General features: G+C 50.6%; 1 long non-coding RNA gene across 1 annotated transcript in view; it reads left to right on the top strand.

Moving 5' to 3' along the window:
• Positions 1–1,371: 1,371 nt before the first annotated feature.
• LOC122424920 overlaps positions 1,372–12,516 on the top strand; it is a 40,062-nt gene continuing 28,917 nt past the window's right edge. Inside the window, exon 1 of the long non-coding RNA XR_006264616.1 lies at positions 1,372–3,558. This is a non-coding gene — a long non-coding RNA (uncharacterized LOC122424920). The remainder of the gene's footprint in view (positions 3,559–12,516) is intronic.

Below are 12,516 nucleotides of genomic sequence, written 5' to 3'. Positions count from 1 at the left end.
TGGGTCCCCACACTGGCGCTACCCTTTGGGGAAGCTAGAGGCTGCCTCCCATAATAGATAAAGGCATACAGCTGAAGGCTGGTCCCTACCATGGAAGTGCAGGGATGTCTTTTAGTGAATGCCTTCAAGTTGTGAAGATGAGAAGGAAGGTGAAGTCTTCTTTCCTGTATCTTTAGCTAAACACCAGCCTTGATAACACATGTCTAGACACCCCTACTGAGGAATACCATGGCCAATGTATTAACACCACCATGGTAGGAAGCTCTTGCTGAGTTAATCTTGGTCGAGGTTAGGATGATGTCTTCAGCTGAAAAGTCCTGCATTCATTGTCCAGTAACATGGAAATCGGCCAGCCCCTTCCCCAGAGCAGTGAGGAGAAGGAAAGAGCTGTCATTGAGGCCCTGCATCTTTTTCATCCCTGACCTCCCAGCAGTTTAGAGCTCCTCTGAAACTTTAACATCATAGCAAGGAAAGCTTCAGAGCCACTGGTATGTTAGGCGTAAAAATTCTTGATCAATCTTGCTCGCTAATCATCGAGAGAAGCCAGGTTCTAATCTGGCCACCCTTACTGGTGCTTGTCGGGAAAGGTGAGTCTTCATCTGGCAGCCTGAGCTGTTACACACAGTAGGTATGAACCACTGAATGCTGCAAGGAAAGGCTCTGATTTTTCTAGAAAAGATCATTGGCCTTGTCTGGAGAGAGAAAGGGACTGAAATCTGGAGTGAAACCTGTTGTGTTCTGCTTGGTCACCCTGCCTTCTCTCCGGGCGTTAACTGCAAGGCTAGGGTGGCAGTCTGCTGTGGGGCATCCAGTGCCTAGTTATGCACCTGGTGCGGTTCTGAAAGATTGTGAGGAGGACTGATTATGTGGAGAAAGGGCATAGGCTGAGAGTGGCCCATTCCTGCAGCTGTTTTTAATCTAGACGGTGCACACCTGGTTTCCCTGCCTCGCTCGTGCCAGGCATCACAAATCGATCACAGTACTCTTCAGCTGAATTCAGACTCAGAAATCTCAACACGGCTCTCCAGGCATCCCACATCCGTGGGAGGTAAATGCCTTTGCCCTTCCTGCCCTGGATCAGACCTACCTGAGGCAATTGGGGAACCCTACAAGGCCATTTTAAATCAACTCTTCCGCTGTGGAGCACTTCCTGGAGCCATAGGAATCCCAAGCAGAAGGCAGCTGAGAGGCTTGAAGGAGTCAGGGAGGAAGAGAATGAAATATCCAACACACTAACTCTTCAGTAGCTCAGCACGGGACAAGAGGAGGAGGCCCGTGGTGGACACTGTCCCTTTAAGTGCCAGACGCCACGGTCCTGCCTTGTAGGCTGGACCAGAACTTGCCCAGGCTGCTGCACCGGTTCTGCTGACCTCCGAGACTCTTGGATGACAGGGCAGAACACCACGCGGATGTGATGCCGGGAAAGAACAGGACAAACCTTTGGAGCCAGAACGGGGTGAGACTCCCACCTCCACCTGACTGGGTGACCTTGGGCAAGTCAGCCTCCCCGGGCTCATTTTCCTCACCTCTGAAGCAAACCGCTCCTGCCCTGTTCTCTGCTCCCAAGTGTCATGGGCCAGTGGCCCATTCGTTGCTAATTTGCTGTTTCTAGTAACAGCAACATTTTCCTGCATGTTCATTCTACTGCTTCACTGGTGTTAATACTGGGAATGAATGAGAAGGGTTTTGTTTTGTTTTGTGATTGTCTTATCTTGTTTTTAAATATTTCCTTATCTATCTAATCTGTCTGCCACTTCCCACCGTGGAGGCCACATTTGAAACCACAGTAGCTTTGCAAGGGCATTGCTTCTTTCACTTTCAGGTTCCAATTAGTCACAGAGATAGGGCCATTCAGAGCTGTAAGGCAGCTCCACCGCAGAAGAGGGAAAGTCTTGGCGCTCGTAACTGTAACCGGAAAATCCTCCCGGAGTGTCTGCGTGCCAGCAGTGTGGTCATGGCAGGGGGCCGGCTCCACACCCTGCGGGCTTGTCCTCTCACTTTCCGGGAGGATTTAACAGCGTGCTCTGCTGTCAGCTGCGCTCTTGAATCCCCTCTCATCTTAGTGACACTCCTGCTTAAGTGAGTCATTCTTGACTCCCTGGACACCAGAAGCCTTTCTTCCTGACAGCAGGTGAGATGCTGGCAGCCTCTCAACGTGACCATCCACTTCAGTGCCTGTGAAAATCCCCACCGCCCTGCGACCCGGACATCTGAAGATTTTGCTTAATAGAGTCGGCTGCCGCTTGAGGGAGGTGTGCCCGGCTGGCTGGGGAGCCCAGCATGAGACCCGCTCTGCCTGCGCCGGGGACCCTCCGTGGCTGCTGCCTGGGAAAGGCTGGTGTGGCTGGAGGGGACGAGGGGAGGAGGCGGGCCACCTGGCATGCCTGAGGAGCGAAATACACAAGACAAAATTCTGAAATCGTGGAGAGGGGGCATGAAATGCTACTTCAACGTGAATTTCAACAATAGAACACAGGATCTCAAAGAAATTTCAGTTCTCTGTGTACTCCGCTGCCTTGATGAGTGCTTCTGTTGAAAAGTTCCAGGAAGCCTGCTATTTTCCTGCCCTTCAACCGCATGAAGCCTAGTTGGAAGAGAGGATGGAGGAGATGGTAAATAGGTATTTGACACGGTGTGGGCTCCAAGGCCCTACTACAGGCATTTCCTCGCCTCTAGCAGTCAGCAAATAGAGCCAGGGGCCTTCTCTCACAGACGCTCCTGAGCACCTCTGAAAAGCCTGCCACTCAACCCCGTAATGGCCTGCCCATAATCCGCTTCTGTTTTTCGCCCGTGTCTCCCCCCATGAAGCCGTGCCCCTCACAAAGCCCAGCACTGACTCTGCTGCTGTTTGATAGTAAAGGCCATAGTTCCAGGAGAGACTAGCTATATCCTCACCCCTCTTAACCCACTCCTCCCCACGTGCAGGTTCTGGCTTCAATTCTCTTGGAGAACAGGCTCTCCCAGTCCAGGGCCACTAGCTCTGCTTCTTGCGTCCCAAGAAGCATCAGGCCCTGTGGGATGAGCCGAGAGGGTGGCCAGCCTCTGCCCATGTTGAAAGACTTAACATTTCATTTCCTGACTATGTTTGGATGGCTGGCTGCAGCATGTGGACCTTCACTTCTGTCCACTCTGAACTCTTTGCCCGAAAGGAGTCTACCCAGGAAATGGCAGTCTGATGTGGTCTCCACTAAACCATTGCTGTGGGCCACACAGAGGCAGAACTGTCTTTACATCTTGACAGCCTTCGTCCAGTGTCACAAAGGCACAGCCAGCCTCAGCCCAGGTCTGTCTGATCAGAAGGGCCGTATGTGAATTTAAGAACAATGACATCTCCCAGTCACCAAGTAGAGACTTCACATCCTTGAATGATGGAAGGGAGGCAAACATCCTTTAGCTTTGCCTGATTCCTCAAGCTTCCAGCTTGGGACTTGAATGTGGTGGCTGCAACGCAGTCATCTCAGCCTATCAGATCACCCTAAGGATGGAAGCTACACAGTAAGGATAATAAGAGTTGAAAGATAGCAGTCTGGATGCCCTGCGCAGCTCCTGACCTCACAGGTGAGACAGAAACTTCTCTTTTATTTAAGCCATTGTGTATTAGTTAGGATTCTCCAGAGGGAAAGAACCCATAGGAGATAAACAGTTGACCCTTGACAACATAGGAGGGTTAGTTGTTGTTCAGTCACTCAGTTGTGTCCGACTCTGCAACCCCATGGACTGTAGCATGCCAGACTCCTCTGTCCTCTACTATCTTCCAGAGCCTGCTCAAATTTGTGTCCATTCAGTCGGTGACGCTATCTAATCATCTCATCCTCTGCTGCCCCCTTCTCCAAAAATCCAAGTGTAACTCACAGTCATCCCTTTGTAGTAACATCTGTGGTTCTGCATCTGCGGATTCAACCAATCAAAGATTCAACCAGCTACAAATCGTGTGGTGTTGTATTGATAGTATTTATTGAAAAAAATCTGAGTGTAAGTGAACTACCTGAGTAGTTCAAGTGTATCTACCTGAGTAGTTCAAGCTATGTTGTTCAAGAGTCAGCTACAGATAGAGAGAGAGATACAAGATTTCCAAGCATGGCTATAAAGAACTGAATTCTGGGAAGCCTACAATGGAGTTTTGGCGAGCAGGGACGCCCACTGGTACAGGTGATGGTGGGGAAGGGGCCAAGCCTTGGTGCCGGGGGTCTGCGCTGTACGGCTCAGTTCCAGTGCTTGCTAGGAAAATGAGTCCTCTCCGGCTTCCTCGAGGCTGAGGAATGCCATGTGGTATGCATTACCTACCAAGTTAATAGGCCATTTACCTTCCCCAAGGCTGGGGGCAAATGGACCTAATTGGTGCAGCCACTGGAATATTGTATGTCTCTCATTGTGGTCCCAGAACTTGAGACCCTCTTACTTTTGCATCCAGGACAACATGTGGAAAACATGGTGGTCTTCGGTCTCAACGGAAAAAGCAACAAAACCACATTTTAGATGGTGTGTGTGGGGGGGGGGTTTGAAGTGGTTTCTGGTTAATCCTAGCTGCATCAGGCCATCTGAGAGGTTGGCTAGAGCTGGGGGCTGCTAGAATGAGGAAACGATTTTGCTAAGCCAGGCTGTGTCTGCATTCCCAAATATGGAGTTCAAGGATTCATCTTGGAGAAAATGAAACAGAAGCTTCCAACAAAGGGTTCTTGGAAGTCGGTTTGTAATTAACCTTTCTGTGTAACATGAGATTTCTCAACTAGATGGAGGGGGGGAAATAGATTCCATTTTAATAATTAACAGATACTTGTAAACAGCAGTTCCAACATGCTTTATAGAGTATTGATAACTGTAGGCTGGGGTGTTAGTTGAGAAGCGTGTCTCAACTGATCCAATCTATCTCTTGCCTTGAATTTGGGTTTTCTCCTGTACTTGATAAAGAGGCTGGGCCTGGCCTGGCTCTGTGTGGGGGCTGCCGCACAGCTCCTGGAGCCTGGGGCCTTGGTTACAGGCTCTGCCCTTGATTAACTAAGCAACCTCGCAGACTCGTCTCCAAACCATAATTGAATTCCCACTTGATCCGTTTGACCCCAGCTTCCCCCGGAGCCAACTCCCCTGTGGATGGTGTGCTCTGGGAACCCGCGAGGGTGCAGGGGTGGCCACCTGTGCCCTCCTGGGCAGAATGCAGCCCCTGGACAAGTCTGATGTGACCCAGAGGAGTTGAAAAATGCTGTGGTGTGTGAGGCCGTCCGTGTATTAGTTAGCTAGAGCTGCCATAATAAAGTGCCCCAGACTGGGTGGCTTAACAACAGATACCTCACAATTCCTGGGGCTGGAAGTCCAAGGTCAGGGTGTTGACAGGGTTTCTTCTAGAGCTGTGAGGGAAGGGCCTGTCCCAGGCCTGTCTCCTTGCTTTGTCGGTGGCTGTCTTGCCGTTTCTGTCTGTATCATCTTCTCTCACTGTGTATCAGCCTCTGTCCCAATGTCCCCTATTTATGATGGAACCAGTCATAGTGGATTAGGGCCCACCCTAACAACTTCACTTTAACTACATCTGCAAAGACTCTGTTTCCTAATAAGGTCACATTCTGAGGTCCTGGGGGTTAGGGTTTCAACTTGTGGATTTTGAGGGGACACAGTTCAGTCCCTAACAGATGCCATGGCACTTCATTTGCCATGGTGCTGTCCATCCACTGGTTCTTTTTACTGGGTGCCTATCATTAAGTACGGGCTTCACAGGTACTTATAGTGATAAAGAACCTGCCTACCAATGCAGGAGATACAAGCAAGTGACTTGGGTTTGATCCCTGGGTTGGGAAGAGGGCACAGCAACCCACTCCACTATTCTTGCCTGGAGAATCTAATGGACGGAGGAGCCTGGCGGGCTACAGTCCATAGTGTAGCAGAGTCAGACACGACTGAAGCGACTTAGCACACATCATTAAGTACATTCCCTCCTGGTTTCTGTACACTTTTGGATTGTGGTTCTGCCCTCGTTTAAACGTTTTTTCATTCATTCATTCGTTTGTTCGTGCATTCATGTGTCAATCAAACATAGTAGTGCTTACTTTGAAAGATTGTTAGAAAATAAAACATTTATATTTTTAACTTCATGTCTGACAGATACTAGGTACTCAACTGCATTGATTCATCCATGCATTTACTGATGTTTATTAAGCAGCACTAAATGCCAGGAGCAAGGCTGGGCTGAGCCTGCAGAGTCGGGTGAGATATCTGCCCTGACGAACACGCAGGAGGCAGAAGTGTGTGAACAACACTGCTGAGTGCTCTGTGAAGATAGGGTTCCCGGGAACCTGGGGCTGGAGCAGAAAGATAGAGGCAAGAGGGCAAGGATGAGCTCCTAGAGGCAGTTTCTGTAGAGCCCATGGTCCACGGGAAGGCAGCTGAGCTTCCTTTTAGTGTCCTGGATGACGCTATTGGTAGTTTTTCAGCAGAGGGTGACAGAATCAAAGTTGTGCTGAGGGCATCGGGTTGGACTGGGCAAGAAGGGATTCTGGGAGAGACCATGGCAAAGCTGCCGCTGGTGTCCCAAGGAGAGAGATGGGACCTGGGCCTGGAGGACGGCGGTAGAGACAGGGAGAGGCAGTTGACTTTGAGAGATGAGGGTTAGAAGTGGCAGGAAGTGGCGATGGGCGAGTGGCTGTGCGGGGGAAGGGGGCAAGGATCGACTGGCCTGTGGAGCTTGCTGGGGGGTGTGGCTTGCCTCTGAGAGGAGCAGGAGGGTCTGGTTGGTGGTGAGATGTTGAATTTGAGGCAGAGGAGTCTGGACTTGATAAAGCGTGAAGAGTTGCTGTCTATCATGTGCTTGTGCATTCCACCGCTATTTATGGAGTGCTTGTCCACGGCCTGCGCAGTGCCGGAGGTCAGGGGTACTGCCGTGAGCAACGCAGAGCCCTATGCAGTGGACTTTCTAATGGGGAGATAGACAGCAGGCATGGGAGCACATAGATAAGAAGGTCGTTCCGAACCATGATAGGGAAATGAGACCAGGCCAGCTGATGGCGAGAGGTTAGGGGCTACCTAAGTTGGAGTGGACAGGAAAGGCCTCTCTGAAGAGATGATACTTGAGCTAAGGCGTGAATGGTGAGAATAAGTCACTTAAGGAAGAACTTGGGAAGTTCTTGGTGGACACGGAATATGCAAAGGCCCGAGGAGGGAGAGAAAGGCTTCAAATGAGATGGGAGTGAGAACCAGGGACCGGGCCCCTTGGGGAAAGACAGGCTAAAGGAAGGCGTTCATAATTTCCCTAGGACTGTGGAAAGTCAAGAAACCTTTAAAGCCAGAGAGGGCCAAATTTAAGAAAAGCTGAAGAAGAATTCTGGGGACCCTGTACCTATGGTTCTGTTTTGGCCTAACTTGGCTTGAGTTGTTTTCATCACTTGTATCCCAAGGGTCTTGATGAACCCATCTGGGAAGAAAACTCTTTCTCTATAAGGGGACGGGGGTGCAGGGCGGGGCGTGTGTCACAATCTGAGAAGCGCAGAGCTGTAGAGCTCTGAGGGGCCATAGGGCTGAGCTGGTAGAGTGAAGTGCCCACAGCTTCCCCTGAAGACTTACGAGAGCCAGGACCCAGGTCTCAGTTTTCTGGAAGAGCCACTCTTTCAGCAGTTTTTCATGTAGGGGGTCTGCATGCTCGTTTACTGATGCTGTCCTTGCCTGAAACTGTTTGGAAACCACTAAGCCAAGTGTGGGATGGGGAAACTTTTACAGATGGGGAAACTGAGGCTTCGGGAGATTAGTGAGTGCCTGAGTAGCACAGCTGTGAAGAGGTCACCCCGAGTGGGAGGCAGCCCTGCAGCCTCTTATTTCAGGGCCCTTTGTGGTGGAGAAGGCAGCCTGCCTGGGACGGGAATTTTGCTCTGGCTCAGAGAATGTCCTGCCTGGATGTGGCCAGGCAGGGGCTTGGAGGAGCTAAGCCTTGGATCCATCTCTCCTTGAAGTGGACCCAGGACTGTGTACCCAGGACCACGAAGTGCAGCCTAAAGTAGGGACCAGGGGCACAACTTTGGAATCAGGGCTGAGTTCCAACACTGGAGCTGTGCCCAGCTGACTGTGGGATGTAGGCACGTCAGTTGAAGTCCCGAGCCTCAGTTTCCTTACCTGGGATAAAAAGTGCAGCAGTCCCGGCAGGATGCAGTGAGATCACAGTGAGACCCCGCACGGAGTCTGTAACTCTGCACCTGTTGCCCGGCAAGCCCTGAATTAGCTACTGCTCAGCTATTAATGCCATTGCTTCACAAGAAACGTTATTTCATTCAAAGGCTCACACTGCAGGACTGGAGACAGGAGGCCCCCAAAGGCAGAGCCTAGAGAAGGCCCGATCAAGCCTGGTTTGTCCATTGGCCTGGAAATCCCGCCTCACAGTACATTTCTGATGGAGGGGAAGCGTGAGAGTTCAGTGTGTTCACACTTAATGGAATTGTGAATTTTTCTTCCTGCTGTGGCTCTTTCTCATGGACCAAAGTTGCAGGAAATACTGCAACTGCTGTTCTCTCATCTTTGTTTTATTTTTATCTGATGAATGATTAAAATAAGTATGTTGGCTTGTGATTTCAAGGAACTCAAGGAAAAAACAAAACAAAAAGAGAAAACCTGTATAAGGCCTGAGTAGGCCCAGCTTGGGTCACATCACCAAACTGGAACCAGTCATCTGGTTAAGGGGATACAGTATTCCCATAGGCCAAAAATGGATTTCTCCTTCTTGTGCTAGAACTATTAGAGTGTCACATATCCAGAAATTTTGTGAAGCAGAGTAGAAGCCTGAAGGCTTGGGTAGGCTATCTTTGTAGCTCTGGGACCGTAAGGTGAAGCTAATACTGAGGAATACAAGGCCAAAGGATGAGAAAGAATTGTGAGAACATTGAACATCTGGATCCAGCTGTACCTGAAAGCCCTAAAACTCTACAGTAAAGTCTTTGGAGGAATGGAAGTGGGCTTAAGCCAGTTTGAATTGGATCTTGCCACTGAAAACTCCTTAATACTAGTTCAGAAGTAGAGCTGAAGGTGGTAGAAAGAGATGACTAAGACCAGCCTTGGGTTCAGATCCTTGCCTGGCGCCTGAGAGTTGTATGCCCTGGTTGAGCCTCAGCCTCCTCATCTGTAAAATGGGCATAGTAGTACTCTCTTTGATGACTGTTGTGCTGCTAAACTAAAACAGGTTTTCTGGGTTTGGCAAGTTGTAGGTACTCAGTGAATGGTCAATGTTTACTATAACCAGAGGATTCAGAAGCGGGCTTCCTATCCTCCCTGGGCCAGGATCCAGACTCACAGTTTGTTTGTCCGCAGATCCCACAAGTCACACGACAGCCCTTCCTGTCGCCCACAGGAGGATGGGGTTGGCACGGGCTCTGAGCTCTGGCAGGCCTGCACCTTCTCTTCCAGAACCTCCCCCTCGCCCGTCCTCCTGCCCATCCTCCCAACCCGGAGGGCTCAGCACCTTGGAAATACTGCTGTCCCAGTCCCACAGACCAGCCAGGCTCTGCGCCTGGGGGGAGCCTCCTCCCTTTCCAGAATCACAGGCTCTTGGAGACGGGAACCAGGGACCCTGGGAGCTCCTCCTGCTTTGGTGGAAGGAAGAGGGAGGCTCTCCGGGGGGCTCTGCTAGAGCCAGGAGGTGGCACGCCCAGAATCCAAACCCTGCTCTCCGCCTCGCCCTGCTCCCCACCCTCAGCTCCTTCCCTGGGAGGGGAGGTGGACTTTCTCAGCACATGCCCACGTGGCAGTCACTCAATTTTAGGGCACATGCCAGGGAGTGTTTTTAATTTTAGCAGCTTTGTATTCATTTGGACATGATCCCCCTGCCCCTTCCACAGGACAAAGCCGGGTCCACAGGAGAGGAATCCCTGTCTGCTTTGTCCCAACTGCATTTCCAGAGCCTTAAATACTGCCTGGCACATAGTCAGCGCTTCATAAATGTTTGGTTGACTGAACCAGAAAATAAAATTTTGGAGTGAATGTATAGCCAGCAGTGCACTTTCTCCCCACTCAGAGATCAAGTTCTCTTTGGAAATCCACTGGAGTAGGACAACAGTAGGTCGGTTTGAAGATAAATACTAAGGGATGAGGGGCGGCGTGTGTGTGGAGGTGGAAGCAGCGGTCACGTGGAGCCTGGGTGCCTGGATTCAAACAGCGCCGGGTGACTCAGACCCTGCACCCCTGCCAGCAAAATCGCCTGTGATTCTTTGTGGGCTGAAGCAAGAAATGAGCACACCCTTCCCAGGTATATTAGTTTCCGTGGGTGTCATAACAGATTAACCACAACTTGGCAGACTTACAGCGACCGAACTGTCTTCTCTCACAGTTCTGGGGGCTAATACCTGACATCATGGTGTGGGCAGGGGCACACTCCCTTGAAAGGCTCCATGGGGGGGTCCTTTCTCATCTCTCTCAGCTCTTGGGGGCTCCAGGCATGCAGGGGCATGTGGCCACATCATTCCAGTCTCTGCCTCTCTCTTCATGTGCCCTTCTCTGTGTCTATGTTTTGTCTGCTGTCTCTTAGAAGGGTTATTGGTCACAGGATTGAGCACCTAGCCTGGAAATCTAGGGTGGGCCCATCTTGAGTGCCTTTGTTATATCTGCAAAGACCCTCTCCCCCAAGGTTCCGGGGGTTAGGACTGTTTGGTGGTCCCAGATCAACCTATGATACCAGGGGGTCTGGAACCCGTGGAGCATCAACCCCAGTCCTGCATGTCACCTTCTCCAGGGAAGCCCAGCTGTGTCCCAGCGCCTCTCAGGGGTGACATCCCTGGGGACATTTGATGGAGTCTGAGAGAGGAACGGCAGACTCCTAGGGAGGGCTACTCGCAGGCAGCCACCATGGGACCTCCTTCTCTGGCCAGCAGTTCCGTACAAGGAGAAGGGTGTTTGACTGGGAGGATTTGGCCGCTGGGGACTTCACTGAGGGAAGGAATCTGTCTACTTCTCTGGAGTGGCCTAGTCCCTCTGCAGACTTCTATGAGTATCACTTTCTTTTCTTTAAAAAAAAATTTTTTATCTTTTTGGCTTAGGTCTTAGTTGCAGCATGTGGGATCTTTATTTGTGGGATCTAGTGGGATCTTAGTTGCAGCACGTGGGATCTAGTTCCCCGATCAGGGATCAGACTCGGGCCCCTTGCGTTGGGAGCGTAGAGTCTTAGCCACTGGACCACCAGGGAGGTTCCGAATGTCACTTTCTGAATGTCTGTGGGGAGGAAGAAAGGAGCACCTGGGTGGGGAATGTGGCTCAGGGGTCCTGCAGGCCTGGATGCCCACATGTCTGTGTTACTGTCAAACATTCATACATCACCGGCTGGCAGTGGAGAGAACAGTGAACCACCCAGATACAGTCCAGCCCTCATAGGGCTGGCAGCCTAGGGCAAAAGAGAGGGTAAAAGTGAACCTGTAGATAAAATGATGACAAGCTATTATTGCTGCGAGAAAGGAAACAGACTGTGTGTGGAGATGGTTAAGCTTAACCACAGGGGAGGCCTTGCAGAGGAAATGGAATTTGAGCTGAGACTTAAAACTGGGGAAAAGCATTCCAGACAAAGGAATAGCATGTGCAAAGGTCCTGAGGTTAGAAAGAGCCCAGCCATCAGATAAATGGAAAAATGTCCAGTGGGTTGGAATGTGATCTATGGGGGAGAAAGGGAAGGAGGTTAGCAGGTGCCAAGTCCTTCTGGCCCTGTCAAGCTGTAGGGGAAGTTTGGGTTTTATTCCAAAGATTTCAAATAGGTTGTGCCAGGCCTTGAATTAGATTTTTGAAGGTTCCCTTTGGAGAAATGGGCACAAAACATGGCAGGGCAGGGGTTGGCAACCTTTCCCTGTGGATGTTCAGATAGTAAATATTTTGGGCTTTGGGGGCCATCAAATCTCTGTCTTGACTAATCAGCTCTGCTATTGTGTAGCCCAAAAGTACCCAGAAGTAATTCGTAAGCAACCTGGTGTGGCTGTGTTCCAATAATACTTTATAAAATTGGGCAGCACTTGGACTGGACTGCAGTCAGTGGTTTGCTGATTCCTGTTGCTGGGGGACCAAGTCTGAAATGAGAAGAGCACTATGGCCCTGAGTGAGTAACTTAACCTTTGGCATTCTCAGCGTTCTCATCTGTAGAGTAGGCACACCTTACCTCAAAGAGACATTTGTGATATTTCTGAATATTAATGGACAGAAAAGTACTGAGCGTAGAACCCAGGCTTGTGGTCAGAGGTGGACGCATGGTGGCCACACACCAGTGGCTGCTCTCTTATCTCATTGAACCAGGGTGGTTGGATGTGTAAAGAAAAGCCCTGAAAGCGTGGGGTCAGTAGCGTTATACACATGCTGGTCCTCACATTGCTTTGGCGGCTGATTGAAATGCTTGCATATGGAATTGCATAAATCCAGCAGTGCCATGGATTAGAGCCTCCTCTTCAGTCGGGCTGACATTCTGCACATTTTCCTCCCTGCTCATCACTGTGGCCTCACCTCCCCACCTCCTCACCCCCTGCCTTGGCCGGCCCAGCTGCTCCTCCCGTCACTCTCTTTCCCCTTTAGGGAGATATCTTTGCA

Source organism: Cervus canadensis, chromosome 22, assembly GCF_019320065.1.
Source record: "Cervus canadensis isolate Bull #8, Minnesota chromosome 22, ASM1932006v1, whole genome shotgun sequence".
Classification (NCBI taxonomy): domain Eukaryota; kingdom Metazoa; phylum Chordata; class Mammalia; order Artiodactyla; family Cervidae; genus Cervus; species Cervus canadensis.
This window is presented reverse-complemented; position numbering and strand designations above follow the sequence as displayed.